This window comes from Anguilla anguilla, chromosome 15 (genome assembly GCF_013347855.1).
Source record: "Anguilla anguilla isolate fAngAng1 chromosome 15, fAngAng1.pri, whole genome shotgun sequence".
Taxonomy (NCBI): domain Eukaryota; kingdom Metazoa; phylum Chordata; class Actinopteri; order Anguilliformes; family Anguillidae; genus Anguilla; species Anguilla anguilla.
In genome coordinates, this window is record NC_049215.1 from 13,738,419 (window position 1) to 13,758,120 (window position 19,702).

Here is a 19,702-nt window from a genome sequence, read left to right on the forward strand (position 1 = left end):
AAGGGGTTTTGTTCCCAGTGAATTAATTCAAACAGCTTTAGTCTGAATACAAATGAGTGCATTCCACTTCCCTCCCAAGGCTCATGTTTGTGTAAAATCAAAAACAACACAACAGTAAATATAGCCGCTTCTCCAAACTCCGGGGAGAACAGCGCAACAAAGCGGAAGACCTGCTCTGCGCCATGTTTTATTCATTTATATTTAAAAAAAAAAAAAAAAATTCCCAGAAAGCAAAACAAAGCACATCCTACCATAGAGGAACCTACCAGATGCTATGAAGGGACTGTACACATAAGAGAGAGAAAAAAAAAAGAAAATAGTTTCTGGAGTTTGTTCGATCTTCAAAAAAAAAAAAAAAAATCTCCCTTAAACCATTTTGAATTCACCTGGTTGCTGAAACAGCAGTGAAGCGGTTCATTGAAGGCGAGCGTGGCTCCAGGTAAACACAGCGCCCTGGGCGAGGCCTTCGCCACTGCCCTTTGTTCAGAGCCACATCCTTCTGCAAATGTAAATACGACGCCTCTCTGACTCTCCACAGGGGTTATTTGGACAGAATAAGAATTCTCTTCAAGGTACATTTTCCACAATGTGCGTCCCCTAAAACAAATATCTTCATCTCTCTCACCAAATTCGCTGTCTCTTTTTTTTTTCTCTCTCTCTCTTTTACTCACAGACTGATAATTCTGAGTTATTTAACCTGGTTTGGCCACATTCATTTGAGGTCATTTTGCCTTACAAGCAAAGGTAAGCACAAACAAAAACAACTGTACCAAAGCCTTATCTAAGGAGAATTTTGGCCACAATGTGCTGATACCATGCCGTTTTTGGCCCTGAGACATATTGCCGGAGACGGAAACAGAGATGCTAGTCATGTTATCACTGTGAGCGCACGCTGTGTTTCCTACCGCAAGTGTGATGGTTGGTTACCATGTAATTGTTGCTAGGCAACATTGCTGTCAGCCCAGGTCTTCTAATGCTTGCTGGCCGTGATGGAGGCACGTGTTGTAAATAATAAAACCTGTTTCTTTAGAAGTCACAGTGCTGTTTCCTATTCCACTAATTCCAGTTTTGTGGTTCAGTCTACTGCCTCACTGATTCCATAGGGACAGGTATGTGATGGCACAGAAAAAAGGGGAAAAAATGCATTTCCTAAACTGCTGTACTTACTTGCTTAAATGAGGCAGTCTGCCCTATTGTATTTCTCTGTTAATTTGCCTCTCTGGAATATAGGATGTATAGATTGGATATACAGTATACACTGATACATTATATATAGATACATTAAAATCGAATTTATATTTCGATACGAACGATATCCTGTTGCATGTAACACAAATCCAGAGAGTAATGACAGTACGGAGTCGTATTTTAAAAGCGCTGTATGTGTGTATGTACTTCTTGTACGAGCAGGAGCTTCCTATTGTGGAATTTTCAGCTCTCATGATTGTAATGTTTATCTCTGAAATGAAAGTGGAAGGGGGTGGTGGCACGTGGTCGAGGTTGGAGGTAACAAATCTGGCTGATAACATCATTACTAGCTGTTCCATTGGTTCCCGGAAGCTGAAAACACACTTCTGCTGAAGTCCCTTTTCATCTTTTCACAGGACACTTGAACCACGGTTTCTGTGAGGTGACAACACAGGAGCATAGGGTGTGTTTGTTTATTCATTTTTTTAAATGTATTATCATGACACTGCCAAGGTTACAATTTAAAAAATGAACTGAAATTTTGGAGTAGCTGCATTTGCAAGATTTGAGTTCCCTTGAGGTGATGTTAGTGTTTTTTTTTTTTTTTTTTTTTTTTTTTTTTCTTGCATCCCATTCTAAAAATACAGTCCCTTCACATCAAGCACGAATACTTTGTGCTAACTGAGAGATGCTTAGACAAGCTGGAAATTAAGCAGCCCAGGTGAGAGAGATCAGCAGATCTAAATTAAAGGCTTGTACTTGCATATGGTCTGTTGCAGTTATTTCCATATCTCGTTAACAGCTGTATTGGACACTGAGGTGACTGACTCGCTGAAGAAATTAAAGCTGTAAATCAGACTTGCCCCCTTTTTCCCCCCACCCCCCTGAACGCATCAGACTACTTCTGCATGGTAACCTTGGTAACAGAGCCATTATAATTTTGGTCATAAACATATTTCCCAATTTCGTACTTTGTTTTGGGTACATTGTCTACCTGCCTTCGTGTTTTTTATATTACAAAAGAACTCTTCCTGGAAGCTTTGTTAGAGGTTGGTAATAGGAACTTAAGAGCTTTCAAAATCAGGAGTATACAGGCTGTGGCTAAGGCTGAACAAGTAGTCATTGGAAAACCCAGCTCTGTCACCCAAAACCAGGCAGCTAATCAGTGACAAGGACACTATCAATGACCCCTTAACAGCTCCCACTGTAGAATGTTAGCAAAGAACTGTGATTTAATTTCGACTCTATTTCTTCAGTCTGTTGTACACACATTTCCTTTGCTCCTCCATTTGGAAGATACATATTAAAATTGAAATACAACAATGAGAAGACACATACAGTAGATAACACAAAAAACAAGATCTGCAGTCTATGTGTGCAAAAAATACAAGAAGAGAAATATCCTACTGAGCAAAATGTCACAGGTCCCGTATTTTTAACAAAGTGGAATCATCTATTTTGATGATTCAATTCAATTTCAGTTAAGCCTTCAAATGAAACTCAGGAAAAATAGCAATAAATGACATATATCACTGCTGCTGCTATAGCATAGGAAGACCGAGCAGGCAGGCTGCTGGCCAGCTAGACAGGGCCAGGTACGAGGTGCTTACACAGAGCAACACAGTGCTTATGCGGTGCTCAGTGGTAACTAAAGGAGTGGGGCTATTGAAAGACAGATGACTCATAATAATGTTTTTATCGAACCACTGTGAACACCAACAGTCACTGTCTTTTTTCAGGAATGGTTTTGCCCCCCCCCCCCCCCCCCAACGCTGAAACCTCTGGAGTTAACCCCCGCCTACTGCCAGTCCACTTCGCCGGGTAACTGATGAGGTGAGTGCAGAGCATATACATAAGTGGAAAATTAACAATTGGATGATAAGATGCAACAGCAGCTAATGAGGCTTTATCACAGCAGGCAGGTATTGGGGCGACCACCGATGTAAAGCCCCCCTTACATTTTGATGGCAACACAACCAAGTCACTTGTTTGTTTCAACAAGATCAGGTTAAAACCTAGTATATGGCTGGACCTAACCCACGAGACTTGGCCGACCAATGGTGTAACTTCATCAGTCAGTCAGTCAGTCACAGACATTTGCGTTTGTAGGGCTGGCCCTGCTGTTGCGGTCCAGCCAGAAAATAATAATAATTTTGTTCTGTTCTTGTTCTGCCTTAAAAGCCATAGTCCCTGAGTTTTTGAGCAATTAAAATGGTTGTCATTTCCAACTGACGAAAGAAAACGGTTTTTAATTAAAAAGTTTTTTTTTTGGCTGTAATTTTATTCAATGGATTGATGGTTTTTGAAGGATTGAAGGTGAGTTGAATAATGAAAGACAGATCTTGATCACTCGAGGCATTTTTTTGTGTTTCTAAAAACACGACTAAGAAAGTTCTGGAAACTAGAATTGCCTCATTTTGAGCGACATTGAGCGAGGTGTAGCCTTCAGAAAAAAATAGATTTTATTGTGCTGTACATTGCAGTTCAGTTAAATTTAAGGGTCTTTGGGCAGCTCATTCGGCTTATTCAGTTAAGGCATGAATGAGCCCCAGGGCCTTGGATCCAGTCCGGACTGAACCAGTGCTGACTGTGGATGGTAGCTCCACAGGTTGACACGCAACCGTTGATTGCATGGCCCAGGTTATGGAAGGGTTCATTTGATTATGGGTCTAAATTTCATCATTCCCTAGTGATCTCTGCTGGTCAATCAGGTGCCCTTGGACTACATGCCAATGCTGCACATGAGAGATTGTGTTCTGATTGTGTTCTGTGTTCTCCATGTGAGCTTGGCAATGGGCTGCAGTGTGAAAAGATGCAGGTTGGCAACAACACGTGTTTCGTAGGAGACCTACACCCACCTGATTCGGTAGTAGGATGCGCTCAAGAACGCGGCTGCAATTGCAACAGCTAATTGGACATTCAAAATTTTGATCGTGAATTTATGGAATTTATGTTCACTTTGGAAACCGAATAATTTTTATAAATGACATAATCATGACTGAAATTAAAGTGATACATTTTTTTCAAATAATATTTTGAAAAAACAAGGTTCTGGATAAAATAAGATATAAACATATGAGTATAATGCAGGCCCTACATTGCCAGGTTTACAGACATGTTTTCCCTTTCTGTGAAAGGGACCCAGTAATGAGGACCTTGTGGATTTCAATATCATACAGGACTGAGGGCATTAGACATTTACTGTAAAAATGACAGATGACGCAGAGCTGGCAGGTATCGGGAGTCGTGCCTACCATTACCATGAGACAATGGCTGCTAGCTGTGGGGTCCAGGAGCCATTGTGAGAAAGGGCGATAGAATTGGAGCACTGCATGGGCTGTATTCATACTGTTGCCCGTCTTTTCATTTCAGGGTTAAATTCGGTTCGCAATCCCTGTCATAAAATTTACTGTCGACAATATTGACTCGGTGATGTTTGTCATTTTGTTGTCATTTTTCTTTTTTTAATGTATTTTTCATCACGATGTCAGAGTGTGGCACTGACCTTCATGAGTGCGAGACATGACAATTGCTTTGTTGCTGTTTAACTGTGAGACGTTTATTCACAGACTCAAATAATGCTGCCTATGTACTATAATACTATAGTGAGGGCGTTTTATTAAACAGTCTCAGCGGTAAAATCCCTGATCGCATTTTAAACAACGTGCATTTTATAGGCTTAATAAATACTATGTATAGAAACAGACATTTCTAGCATGTCCACTTTATTTTAACACAAACCTGGTCTTCACTTTTCAACATCGCTTACCTCCTTGAAGTGAACCGCAGCATTTCATCTCATTTTGTGTCATGCACCTGTCAAGTCAGCACTGTTGTATAAAATTCATACATCATATAAAATCAAAGCAACGGTTGACAAACCCACAGGTGCTGAGTGACGAACACTTTCAGTTTGTTCATGCTTAACCTCCCCAGCTTCAGCTGAACATTTCATGCCATTACTTGGATATAAATTTATTTTCACTTGTGTGTTAATTGAAATCTATAAATAATCAGATCTGTCTGTCAATGGCAGTGGTAACCAACCCTGTTCCTGGAGATCTACCGTCCTGTAGGTTTTCATTATAACCCTAACAAAGCACACCTCATTCACAGCTACTGTAGATCTCTTATTGAGCTGCTAATTAGTAAAGTCAGGTGTGCCAAATTAGGGTTGAAATGAAAACCTACAGGGTGGTAGATCTCCAGGAACAGAGTTGGTTACCACTGGTCTATGGAATATTGAGACATTGAATAAAACAATGTTAATTACTTTTGATTAGATTATCTGGGAATGACTTTTTCGCACTTTTAATTAAGTCTGTTGGTGAAGACTTTGAAAGGAGGATTACTCAAAGTATTTTAAATTGTTTTTCTTCCTCCATATTTTTCAACCAATCTCTTTGCAACTAACTTGCTGTACAACCTGTACAGCAGTATAGTATAGTATAGCAATATTTCTATAGTATTAGTACTTGGCCATGCTTTGTAGCTGCTGCAGGAGGAAAAGGAGATTTGTTTATGGAGGAAAATAAAGCTCTTGCCACACTTGAACAGAATTGTATTTCAACCACAAACTTGAGTTTTATGCAGAGGCAGTTGACCTTGAGCAAATACATGAAAGTGTGTGGTAGTGTTCAGGGCTGTGATTCATGGAAAGTGTCAGAGACGGTAAAGACTCTTGAGGTCACCCTGCCTTATGACCACTCCGGGGATGGTGCCCTTCCTTTGTGCTGTCTCATCCCCCCAAGACAAGGCCATCACACTAGCCGACCTGAAAGAGCTTTTCAGAACAATCGGAGCGGCCGCGTTAGCCCTGCCTAGTGTGTGAGGTGTAAAGGCCAACTTTAAAATTAGCTTAAAAATAAGCTGGGAGCCCAAATGGAGTGAGGGGAAAATGCACACAAAGAATGTTAAAATGAGCTCAAATAAGTCTTTGTAATCCAAGAAAACAGAGCATTAGGATAGGGAACATTGCATTGTATGTTATCAGAGGTGCAATAAAAACATTCACCATCAGCTTCAACTTTTGTGTCCCTCCCCTGAACTGTTCCACAGTTCAGTGAGTGTTTTTCAGTGCTTCACAAATGTACACTTTAACACCAGAGTGTCTGGCACAGACCATATTTTTCAGATGTGAGCTAAAGTGTAGAGCGCAAGTTTTATTTTTAATCAAAGTTAAGGGCAAATTTAAATTTGGTCCAGGTATTTTGGGAATAACGTTTTGGGCACAGCCTTGAGTAAATGAGCATGTGACAGAGCACTGTGAGGGAGTTGGGGTTTCTCTCTGATATAAATGCCCATAAGCACTCTAAGTGGTCTCAAGTAACCCAGACAGCCAGAATGAAAGGCCGGGCACACACATCCAGCTTGTCAGCATTGTAGAGCACCAATCAAAGGAAAGTAAAAGAGGAGCAGTCATTTTCCTTATATAAAAGAAGTCAAGGGGAGCCAGTGAAATATCAGAACACCATGTTAAAAAGAGATTTTTTTTCTCTAGATACACTTGTACCTTCTTTAAAATGCCCTTGTCCTAGGGCTTTGCAGACTGTATGTACAGATTTTTCAAAACACATTGATGGAGGTCTACCTTCTTTGAAAGGTACAAGACCTGCTTTCTCGTTGTAATTAACCTCTTGCAGACACATTGCATTAACCCATTGCATGTACGGCAATATATAGTGATTATTATATAGCGATGTATATAGCAAACATATTACAATACCTTCAAGTGACAATTTGTATTTATTAAGTGTTGCAATATTGTGGTCAAATATTTTAATATATTTTATCTCCTTGTGGGGCTATAGAATTTCAAGGTACAGGTAGGTTCAATGTCAAATGCAAGTCTGAGATGGTTATATGTATTTTACAAGTCTACAGAAAGAAATTAGTAAAGCCACATTTTAATTTAGGTTATTTAAGGAGGTGGCTGTTTTTTCAGGTTTGGATGTGTGCAAAGGGTTCAGTGCACCTTTGTTTGCTGTCAATGGTTCATGACCCTGTAATAAGGTTTATTGAAAACACCATGTAGCAAAATGGTGTTATGTACTGCAGTAACACAGAAACCGTTCACTGAAAAGTTACCTTTTTGGAGATACAAATGTTTTGTTTTTTTCCCCAACTCTGGCAGTTTGTGGAAACAAAATTGTTTCATTCTTTCATGCCTTCAGAGAGTGTGATATTGTATTTGTTCAGGGTACGTGTAACAATGAAAACGACAAATATACTAATATTTGCCAAAGAAAACATGTTTGATGTGTTAGTGCAACGTTCTCCTGAGACGCAATTATGTAGAAATGAATCTGGGAATGTGCACATTGGCCTAAAGGAAGGGATTTAATTCAGACGGGAAGCACTGCTTCAAAGGAAAATGACCCCACTCCCACAGAAATGCTACATGATACGACACATTATTGGTCTAATTTTTGGTGTTTTAATGTAGACATTAAGGTCATGTTCTGTTTTAATCCAGAAGCCTCAACAAACAACCCAAGAGCTTGCATGTTTATTATCTAACGGCTTTCTAATCAACTAACAGACAAAATAGCAACACAGTGCTGAAAATGTACAGTATGAAAGACAAAGGATGATGCTTTAAAACTGCATTTTCAATACAGTGACTGATAATCATTGTAGAGCTCGTTGTAATGCATTGTTTTATATAATTATTTCATAATCTGGAATGAAGTATACTGAGCATCAGTATACTTCAAATATAAATGCATCAAAAAGAGTTTAATTTGTCAGTAGTCAAAATTATGAAAAAATACAAGTGGCAAACAGGTAGGGATCCAAGGCACTCTTGATAGTAAAGTTAAAAGCCTTTATTGAAACATGGCACGGAAAATTTGAGCGTGCTGGACCTATGCATTGCAGCCCTTGCATGCCCTTCATCATCGTTAATGATGAAGGGGAAGATTCCTGTTACAAGTGTTCTCCGTTTGTAGATATTGCCTTTCACTATGGTTTGGTGGAGTTCCGGAGCCTTAGAAATGGCTTTGTAACCCTTTCCAGACAGATATATTTCAACGTTTTTTCTCATCTCTTCTGGAACTTCCTTTGAACGTAGCGTAGTGTGCTTGTAGAAAATTTGTGGTGACTAATTCACTTTGATGGTAAGGTTCAATATGAATCAACATGGCTGGCTGCAATCAAGCCTGTGTTCAAACAGCTGAATGTAATTATCAATTAAATTTGGTTAATTGGTTGATTGATAATTGTTTCATTAAATAATGATATTTCGATAAATAATAAAATACTTCTTCACAGCACTGTATCTATGTACTGTGTGTCATACGTACTTTCAATTATATATTAAAGATACTTCATATTTAAGAAATAACTATGCAGCATTTGAAAATATGAAATGTAATTACCTTTCTTAAGTTATAAGTATATAAGCTGATATATTTGGATTATAATTATATTGTGTTTGGAAATAAATTAAATTGGTTTGAACCTGTAACATTTTGTTACAGCCAAGCAAACTTTACCGTATAGGTGTTTTGCTCCTTTTTTGTGTTTTCCTTCCATTTTTTGATTAAGTCCAACAAGTTAAATCACCTCCTCACCTGTGTCCAATAGCCCTCTAGCTAATGAGACAATGCAGGGAATATGAAACAGTTGAAGGTAACTGCTGTGCATCTCAGTCAGTCATGAATGACCAATTAAATTAATTGACAGTGGAAACACTGAATGTATATCAAATATTTATGTATTCATAATGCATTCATTAACATACATCCATAAACATAATCAGACTTATTCCTTTGATATTCAGTATGTATCCCTACATTGATTTATAATGTTAGCTATTTCTCCCAGCTAGTTGGAGAAAGAGGAAGAGGGACAGGGAGAGGGAGTTGCCCTGCAGTCAGGAGGTTAATTCAGTTTCTTTACAATGTTAAAGCCATGCCTGTTTAACATTTATTTTTTAAATACCTATTTTAAAAGCCAAAAGAGTGTAAGAGAGGCAATGAATCTTCAGCAAAGCTTTGGCCACTCTGGGATTTCAGTAAGTTTAGGATTTTAAAAAAAAAATCACTAAAAATAAAAGTTGCGTCCTTGTCTGGCCAAAGACATGAAAGGTCACACTCACCATAATATTTAGTGATATTTATTAGACAGTTCATTCAAAGGCAGACTGTGGTGTGTACGTCCATCAGTTAAATATTTCACATTTATTAACTAGTTATTGTATAGACAAAATAACCAACAGCAACCAGACAAATTATTGCAATTTTGTGAGAATTAAAATATAATATTGATAATAATGAATGCGCTATGCACCTGAAGGACTGTCTTTGTCAGTCTCAAACTCAAACATCAATTGCAGGTGGTGTTAGTGGTTTTTGTAGTAGTTGTTTTGACAGTAGTGGTTGTATTTGTTATTCTGGTGATAGTCATATTCTACAGTCCTACTAGCTGTGCTGATGGTTGGAGATGAATTGGTAGAATTACCTGTGGTGCTTGTGGAAGTAGTTTCACTAGTAGTGTACTAGTAGTGATCAGTCCCGGATCTGAAAGTTTACAGGACTGCATTGCTTGGTGATTTTTTCACTCAAGATCATTGGCTCAATCCTTTCTCAATTTTTAAGTTAATGTGTTTTATTTGTTTTCCGTGCATGTCATATTATCAATTAAACCTCTGGAACGTAAAAAAAAGTTACTGTGTGTGGTAAAAAACAGGGCTAGTAGACATCAGAACCTGGACAGTGCTTGGATTTGATCATTTCAGTTTTTGAGGTCTTCGGGGGGAGTGAGAGGTGAGGCAGTCGTACGGGTATCGTACGACTGCCTCATGGACAGGGTATCGTCGTCCCTGCATCCAGCGTTCTGAAGAACAGGCCCCTGTCCCCACAGCCTGCTCTTAAGCAGACAAACATAGAATGGCCACTAGGCTGTACTGTGCATTTAAGGCAGGTTTGGAAAAAGAAGCAAAGCAGAAAGCAAAAAAATAACTTCCCTGCAGGTGAGGAAGGTCAGACTGATACTTAACATTTTAGCAGTTCAAGCCTGCGATTCTGGAATATGGATGTAAAAGGTGGCATTCACATTTGGCTGTGGCAGCTGGACAGCTTGTGCATTAACAACAACTGAAAGTCATAAGAACTGAAGAAAAAAAAAATCAATTCTCAATAACGGGTAGACATGTCCCCTTAGAACTCAGTCGCACCTTGACTTGACTTTTACCGAACAACGGATTGGATTACAGCCAAATGAAAAGACACATCCTCCCCACACACACACACAGACACACACAAACTTGCACCTACCCTACCGTGACTACTCAATGTCATTGTTTAAATAAACTCCTGTGAATGGGCTCTCTCTGCGCTCTGAAATAACAGAACTGAATTACACCTCATCCTTTGTGGAAGTGACTGGCTCCTGCTGGGAGAGAAGGAGAACGCAGCACATTCTAATAAATAATCTTGGATGACAGCATTTGCTAAAAATGCCTGTAAAGTAACTATGAGGCTGTGTGAACACGTTTCTGCTCAAGTTTTTAGATCCGCTGCTGATATAAAACAATTAGTAGGTCTGTCGTACATACAATACCCCATTAAAAACACTTTAAAACATAATTAAATATTGAAACACTTTCATTTTTTGTCATTCATGGTAAAAGAACAATCACTGAATCTGTGCCTGTGTTTATTTGAGCAACAATGCGTGTTTGCATCTGTGTAAGTGTATGCATGTCTCTCACATACATTTATATGCATTTTTATTATACAAATAATTATTATTGTTTTTTTCTCAATGTGCAAAAATGCCATGTTACTCATGCATACAAAGCACTGTCTATAAGTCATTAATTAACACTTAAAATCTTGGCCTGCCTTTAAAGGTATTGATATCAGAATGAGGACAAGTTAGAACAAACAACATTGCCTATTTTAAGCTCACACAAATTAAACAAGCTCTATTCCAAAGCAATGCTACTCAGTGTTTCCTAAATTATAGGGCTTGGTCCTGTGGTTTTTCATCTTATCATCTGAAGAGAATGTACAGTAGTCATTCAAACTTTGTGTCACTTTATATATGTCCTTCTCACAATGATACACAGAACTGGGCTCTATCAACATTAATCCTGACTGGCTCACAATTGCATGTATGTATTATAAAGACAATGTCATTTCAGTGAAGACTAAACTACTGGCTGGTTAAATTAATACTTGCACTTATTTGTAAGTCAAACAGGAGGTCATGTTGTTTGATCCCATGTCATAACCACACTGTAATACATACAAAATATCTCTGAATATCTGTTTATTGACACACAGTGGGAATGAGGGTGCTCTGGGTCTTTTGAATGCCTGGTGGAGAGTCTGACTGATGGAAGAAACACTTGAGCACTGAACTCTGTAAGATCACCAGGGGGTTTGTGTCTCCTCTCTTAAGGTTGAGAGTGTGCCTGAGGGTGTAGTAGACTGTCTTAAGAGAGCTTTCCTGTAGCGGCAAACACTTGGCAATACTGGTGCGGACTTTTGACAGCCTAAGAAACATCTTAAAATGCACTCTGTCAATAATGTAACCCTTTGCCACTTTAGAGTCTAAATATGGAATCTTGAAGGACACAAATATGCTAAACTTCATTCTGCTTGGAGACTACATTATTTTTATATTAAGGAAGTTCTGCCATTTTTTTCCCTTGTCTGTTTCTATGTACAGTATAGCTTGTATGCTAATTAACTTCAAAATCCCAGTAGCTTTCCGGGACATAAATCACCTCACCCACCTGAGCTGATGGATTTGGGGACTTTTCTAGATCTAGATCTTTATTATTGTATTTTGTTATTTATTTGCTCCTTTTTGTAATTTATTCTTACCCTATTTGCTCCCCAAATTTGGAGCTGCGCTAGCAGCACTGCAGCTGAAGTTTGTGCACTCCTCCGACACACTCGCCCCCAGAACTATGACTGTATTCTACTCCACAGTCCACACAGAACGACTGGGGATCTGGAGTAGAAAAAGGCTGTGCTGCAGTCCACACCGAATGACGGGATCTAGAATAAGAATACATAATGATGAGAACAGGCCGTTCAGAAGCCCATCTAGTCTGGTTATTTTTACCTCCAGCCATGCGTCTAGTGGAGAGGAGAGACAGATCTCGCTGATAGCAGACTGTGGGTTTGTGCATTGTGGAGCTAATGAAATAATAGACTGGTCGATTTCGACATACCCTATCCCTGGCAGGATGAAACCGATTGTGTCTTACTGTGGCAGACTCCCGGTCATAGCTGGCTAATGACATAGCGAAGCTCGAACCTGCCGTGTCTCAGCTGTGTGGCCCAGCGGAACAATTTTCTGCTTTCAGTCGCTCACTTAGTAAGTGTTCCCACAGATTTTCAGTCCTGCTGTTCATATTGTATTACTGTCACCAGCTGCATTTCTCTTTTGGCTGTCAGTGCTGACTTGGATCAGGTCAGTTTTTACAGCAAAATCTGTGGCACGGCTGATTAGGGCACATCACCGAACCTCAAGTAATGCGGTGAACTTTGAAAAGTTCACTTCCATGACAGAAACATGCCTCATGTGCTTGACCTCGATGCAATAGTAGCTCATAATGCTGTAGTATTATGTCACATAGCAAAAATTTGTTTGAGGAAAATTGGAAAGGTTTTTCCCCTGCGTTCTCAAAGCAGAACAGAAGCATTGAAAAACATCAAAGGCGCTCAGAATTGCTGCGCTCGCAACAGACAAAAGCGTGTACTTCCACGCACAACTCATATTCGGAAAGGCACAGAGTTTCAGGCTACAAGCAGCATTTCCTTTGAAGAGCTTATATTAGCACTTGCATTGTGGTGCTAATATGAGCTAATTATTTTCGTACCACTTGTGACATTCTGCAGATTACACGCTTCCACCAGGAGAGTTGGTGTCTGGCAAACAAACTGCACTGTGTTCTGGGTACCTGGATGGGGAGGGGGAGAGAGAAGGCGGCGGCAGAAACCATTACTGGAAACGATCGGTACATGCTGTATTGTTACAAACAGAAAAGGGGAATTCTACCTACAGTGCATAACTGTGAGCATGCGGGGGAAATGTAAGGCATCTCATTGTCATGTTTTCTGGCTGCCGCTTGGATACAGAAATACAGAGTTGCGTAACACTGTCGGTTATAACTGCTCAATAAATTTGTTATTGCTTCATTAAAATAAATTAGTAACAGCTGCAGTAGTTAGTCATTAATAATGTATTTTAGTAATTGTGTTGTTAAGGAGGAGGCCCTGTTAAAGCTGACAGATTTGGGAAAACTCCATGCAAGGTTACAGCCTGCACTGTTGAGACAAGAGGATATTAACACATAGCAATAGAACATGCTGCACCCTTGTGTGTTCTGTGCCCTGGAAACTCTCCTTCTAAACATGATATTTGTTTTTTAATGTTGGACAAACCGAATCCACAATTTAGTAATTACTGCTTTTAATAAGTAGCAAACAAAGCGTAACCTAATGTGTTAATGAGTGCTGTCACCTACCCCAGAGCTGCGACTCTGGCTTCATTTACTGCTCCACAGACACCCATCCACTTCCTCTCTTACAGTTATGTTCCTGTATGATTCACTTGGGCCGGGATCTCATTCATTTAAACACCATTAATGAACATGCAAACCAGGCATTCCCACCCTCAGGTGGACTGCATTATTAAACCTGTCAGGTGACCTTGGTGTCCCCTTGCAGATTTGAGGTAATGAAGCCCCAGGGCGGTTGTTTTCTGCATGGCTGGTATCAGTGACGTTGCATAGAGCAAGAGAGGCAGACTGGTGCTCAGGCCTCATGCCAGGGAAACGGAAGGCTAATTTTTCACAGGGCTTCACAGGTGAGCTGTAATTGTGAGAATGGCGGAGTGCTTTAATCCCCGTCCGCGTTTGTAGGCAGTTCCACCGCAGCAAAGTCTGCTGTTCATTCAGGAAGATGCAGAAGAACAAGCGTTCTCCCGCAAAGTGCACCCTGCCGGCCACTACTATTTTTCACTGTCCAGCCACTCATTTGTGCAGTCGGTACGAACGGGTTTCACAAGCAGCTGTCACAGTGGAACTAAAAGGAAAAAGTAAAAATGTTGATTGAATATAGACCACATTCTGGTTAGACAGTATAGTGGTCTGCAGGCTACATCGCAGGTGACAGAGAGACATGTGAGATCTTTCAATATATTCATTTAAAAAAATGCAGACAGTAGTAGAACACATTGTGGTTATACTTTTCCCAGTACCGATGTGCTGCTTTTTGAGTATTTATGTGGAGTTATTTTCTGCTTTACTATTAATCATAAAAAGGTAGAAGGGCATTTTTATTTGCACAGAAACCACTAAATGTTTCTGAACTTTAGTCATTGTTGTTCTCGGTTTGCAAACCAACCTAGAAGCTTTGTGCTGATCCACACTTGCAAACTTTAATTCATTAGCATGCTGGAAAATGTAGGTCAATTAGGAAACTGCGTAAAGTGTCTCAGTGTGTTAGCAAACAAAAACAGTATTTCTGCTGTGAAACCAATGTTGCAAGATTAGATGTATTAGTAATTGTGAGAATGTGTTTGTATAATCTGTGGTTTTTAGGGAAGGGGTTAGGCGGTATTTATTTTCTTGTTTGTCAGGGACAATGCATGACCAGATGTGGGACCAGATTTAGATACCCACCTAATTCACATTTGTAGTTCCTGAACAGGCCAGTCAACATAGTCAGGATGGAAAATGTACTAGAGGTCTGTATCCAGCTAGAAATGAACCCTGAGCCCACCAAAGTCCACTGTCTTTATGGCCAGCCCTGATCCAGCCTGACGAGCTCTTGCTAAATGTTATGCCTAAGCCCGATCTCTGAAATAACAAGGCAATTACACTATACAGTACACAACAAAATAATGCAGTGTTTCCCACAGCAAAGCTGTTAGTGAAGGTGCTTGTGATAACAGAATGGGGGAGTGATACTTCCGCCAGATGTTAACAATGATTGACAACAATGTTTGTAGTGTGAGTTTAATTTTTTATGCAACAGTTAACTTTGAAGCCAGCAAAAGTGTTGCACTCTCTGACATTCCTTTTAAAATGCTCCATTGTCCAACCACTCTAACTGACAAAGTTGGTTGTCCAAATTTAGTGGATCTAAATTGAGTTGATCAGTGATCCTTGGTGGATGCTGTTGTTCTTCTTGTAAGATATGACAGACTGTTTCAGAGGTGGTGGTGCAAGGCCATGAGTGTTCTTGATTAGAAAACAAAATCTCTTTGAAAACTGTCAAAAATCATTAAATGATATTACTTAAGGATATTGCAGTGATGGTAGGTATTTTGTTCTTGCCCAGGTTTGCTGTCCCTTCAGGCTGGTATCATTATCCCTAATACATACAGTTTTTGGTACATTTATTACATAAGACAGGAGTTGTCCAACCAATCATCTTGTCTGCTGCTGCGGTGAGCTTGTGGGATAGCTATTGTTTCATCTTGGCATAAGGATAGATGAGTGAATCATATGCATACGTTGGTATTTTCATGACAGAAGGCAGGCCATTTTCATAATTTGCCATATGAAAGGGGGCTGAAAATGGACCTTGAGGGGCCCCTATATAGCAACCTCTGAATGAGATTTGACCCATGTCATTGTGTTGCATGGGAGTCTCTGTATTGGCAGTTTGGATAGTAGCAAAATGGTTCATTGTATCAAACATTTTTTCCCCTCAATGCAGGAGTGTAGTCCCTCAACTGCTCCTTTGTCAAGGCTGGATTTTATGTCCTTGACACAGAAGCAGTTTGATGCTTCAGTTGTATGGTGTGCCCTAAAACCAAACTGCTTTGGATGGGGAGGAGTTTAGATGGGGTATTAGTTGGCCACTCATTTTCTGCCCTCTTCAATGATTGGGAAGATGCTGATGGCCCAGTAGTATGCCACATCAGCTGTACTGTATCTCCAGTTTTGAAGACTGATGTTAAGATGACAGATTTTCAGTTGTTAGGGTGTCTTGCTTCACTTATTACAGTGTTAACCAAATGAACTCTTGGAGTTCAGAACTGCTGTTTTTCTTCTGGAAGCAGGATTCAATTCCATACACATCCTGGGTATTGGGATTTTTAAAGTTAGTAAGGATTTCCATCATCTCCTGCTTGGGCAACTGAGCCAAAAGTAAAAAGAGGTGAGGTGTCATCAGATGGAGTGATCACTTTACCTCTGTGACCAAATGCTATTGCCAGGTTCTCAGCTGAACTTCTGAAGCAGCTGTTAAAAGCTGAGGCAATTTCATCATTTTGAAATAATGTTCCTTTTATTTTCAGTTCATATCTCTGCTTTTCTTTCTTGTCCTTTCTGGAGAGTGTATTGACGTTTTTCCATATCAGTTGACTTTCCTCTGGCTTGATTGATAAGATCAATAAAAAAGTTGGCTTTAGCTTTTCAGAGTTCATTCGCTACCTTATTGCGTTGATCCTTAAAAAAATCCTCATGTCGGTACTTATTCCTGTTTTCAGAGCAGGTTTCAGGGCAGTCTCTTCTCTCCATGAGATGCCAGAGTAAGTTACTTTATTTGCGGCCATTCAGATTTCTTCATGAACTTTTCCTTTAGACAATTAAACATACCTGTGAAGTGTTTACGGTATGTGTCCAATTCCTCAGCAGACAGAATGTCCTTCCAGTCTGTTTCATTTTCTACTCAAATTTAACCACATCCTTCTTAGGCATTCTACATAGGGGTATATTGTGTAAATTTGTCTTTTTCAGGTTAAGTTCTTTCTGATCCATGTCATATTATGATGTGATATTCCTTTGTCATCCTTTCTGGTTTAATCCTTTCTGATACACCCAGCTGGACAAGATACCGACTGGTGATTTCTTTGAGCATTTTTCAGTTTGATTTATCAGTTCAGTTTCCATTAAAATGGACAGGTACAATTATATTTTGCAGTAGGCCCCAATGGCAAGCTGGTGGCAATATTTTAATAGAATATGTTGTTTGTTGACAATGGCCAGTATATGCCCAAAATCGTGGTAGTGGTATTTGTTTTGTCAACGTGACGGTTTCCACAAAGCATTCAATGTCCATGTCCAAATTCACTGTTCCAAAACCAGCCTTCACCTGCACAAGCTGGCCCCCATACCTACCTGTATCCTGAGTAAATGTATCCTGGCAATGTCCTTCTCAACCATTTAAGGTGTGTAGCAGCAGTGCGGCATTAAAATTGAACTGACTGCAGTCCTGATGACTGTTTATGCAGCTTCTCTTTATTACAGATATTATGAAACTCCATAGTCTTTTTTTGGATTGTCATGGAGGTTTTGAGACTGAGGTTTTCCCCTCTGGGCTGTCATGTTGATGGGTGCATGAATTCAGTTTGAAGAAGATTGAAAAGCACTGACAGGTTTCTCCTGTACTGGACCCCCCAATCCTGTTCCAAGTCTCCTGCTGTATAGACTGAACACATCTTTATGCTTTTAAGAACTGTTCTAAAATAACATCACAACTTTGAGGGATTTCATGAATAATACATGTAATAATTGTTTTATATGTTGTTAGTTTAAATAAATTCATGCACTTGGGATCTTTGAAACGACCCAAATAAACGACCCAGATATCACAGAAACAAACATTCATTGCTCCATTACCATAACTTTCGGTCTGTGGGAAAAATCAAGATCCTGATTGGATATCAAAACAACTGTCCTGTGGCTGGACATCTTACCTTACATTTGATTATTATTTTCCTTGGGCTCAAGGTGAATAGCGTGATATCCTTTTGATATGCCCTGGATAATGTCGTATTTGATGGACTGAGATCAGTGGATGTGTTCACAGACTAAGGGCACTCTATTAGATTAATGTAAAGTGCGCAGGTGAAAGAAAGACAGCCTGCATTCCTGTCCTCTGTGTACTTCCAGTGTATGTATATACATCGATCAGCCACAACATTAAAACCACCTACCTATTATTGTGTAGGTTCCCCTCGTGCCGCCAAAACAGCTCCAATTTTTTTTTGTAAAAATCTCCTTGGTGAGTGTGGGGCTCTTTTGTTTCCCTCATTCAGTCCTTACATACTGGCCCTGTGTGCGGTGGCCTTGCCATTGATCAGAATGTTTGTTTGCTACATGCACAGACACTTGCTTCCTAAAGCTTGCAATAGCCCCATGGCTGGAAAATGATCCGTTCCCTGTGATGCTTGTCGATGATGGATGAAAACGTATAAATGCATCCTGGTTTTTTTTGTGACGATGATAAAGTGATGTAGCTGTCATACAACATTGTTAATTATACTCACCACTGTTAATCAAGGCAGACTGCATTCTAATCTGTGCCGTTAATTACGGCTTCTGCTGCTGGTGGCCAGTGTGCAGTCTATGTCAGAAAATAGGCAGACACATGCCTCTCATAGTGCACCTGCCCCTGGGACTCAACACTGCTGTTTTACAGATTTGTTTGCCTGACATTCTCATTCCCAATGCCCTAGAGGCAACATTTATGATATGTAATTTTCAAATGATAAAACTTGTGATTTACAATCTTTCACTTTGGCAATTTGCCAGAACGGCGTCACCCTGAGGGGATTAGCTGCGCCCGTTATCTCGTTTGCGTTAATGCCTACAACAATTTTTCTCACTCTTAATGTTTTTTTGTATAATTATTGCACATATTTCATACACAGCACTGGACTAGTCTTTCATGCAGTTGCTTTGATGTCTATCTTTTCACAAGTTGGGGCCATAATTTGAGGGCACAAAACTTCAGAGCAATAATCGAATGTAGTTCGGCTAACGTAGATTATGACTGGTCAACAGATGTTGTTTTCATGCTATTTTATGATTTTCATATCAGTGCCTGTAAAATGAATGTGCATTTCTAATACTATAAGGAAAAACAACAGATTTGCCAAATATGTTGAGGAAGGCATACCTACAACAATGAAATATGAATAATAAAATGCTTGTCATATGAGTTAATTAATATTCCCTGAATCTTCTTGCTGAGGAGGGAGCCAATACCTGCGCTGTACTGTATGTATGCAAACAAAAGAACATATTTTGTACAAAGCAGGACAGCGTTTAAATTCAGAGTATTTTCTCTTCAGGAGAGGACCTAATTTATGTATATAGTGCTGTTTATATACCTATTGCACTAGCTTGTGCCTTGCTGCCGTCCTACTCAGTATCTTCTGTAGTAATTGTAGCAACAGTAACCAAGCATGGATGGGTCATGAGATTGGTCAGTTAGTAAAATGGTACTGTATGTGTTCTTGTATGAAAATAACTTTAATCAAAAGAATTGCTAAATATACTTACTTTTCCCATATTGAAGATTCAAGTTAACGATACTGTACCTAAGATACAACCGGAAAGTTGATTACGTTTAATTGTCTCCTGTGAAACATTTTAATGGTAATTTATTATTGCCCTTAGTCCAAAGCAGGGGCCAGGAGACTACAGATCGATTAGTGGTCCTGTAATTGCGCTGGGTGCTGAGGAATGCTCACACAACAGAGGTGCCGTTATAATGCAGGTTATGGTGACCTTGGCTCACCATAACCTGCA

At 39.6% G+C, this 19,702-nt stretch overlaps 1 long non-coding RNA gene across 1 annotated transcript in view; it reads left to right on the forward strand.

The window, feature by feature from the left end:
* The first annotated feature begins 2,960 nt into the window (after positions 1-2,960).
* LOC118213868 overlaps positions 2,961-19,702 on the forward strand; it is a 99,534-nt gene continuing 82,792 nt past the window's right edge. The window contains exon 1 of the long non-coding RNA XR_004762533.1: positions 2,961-3,021. This is a non-coding gene — a long non-coding RNA (uncharacterized LOC118213868). The remainder of the gene's footprint in view (positions 3,022-19,702) is intronic.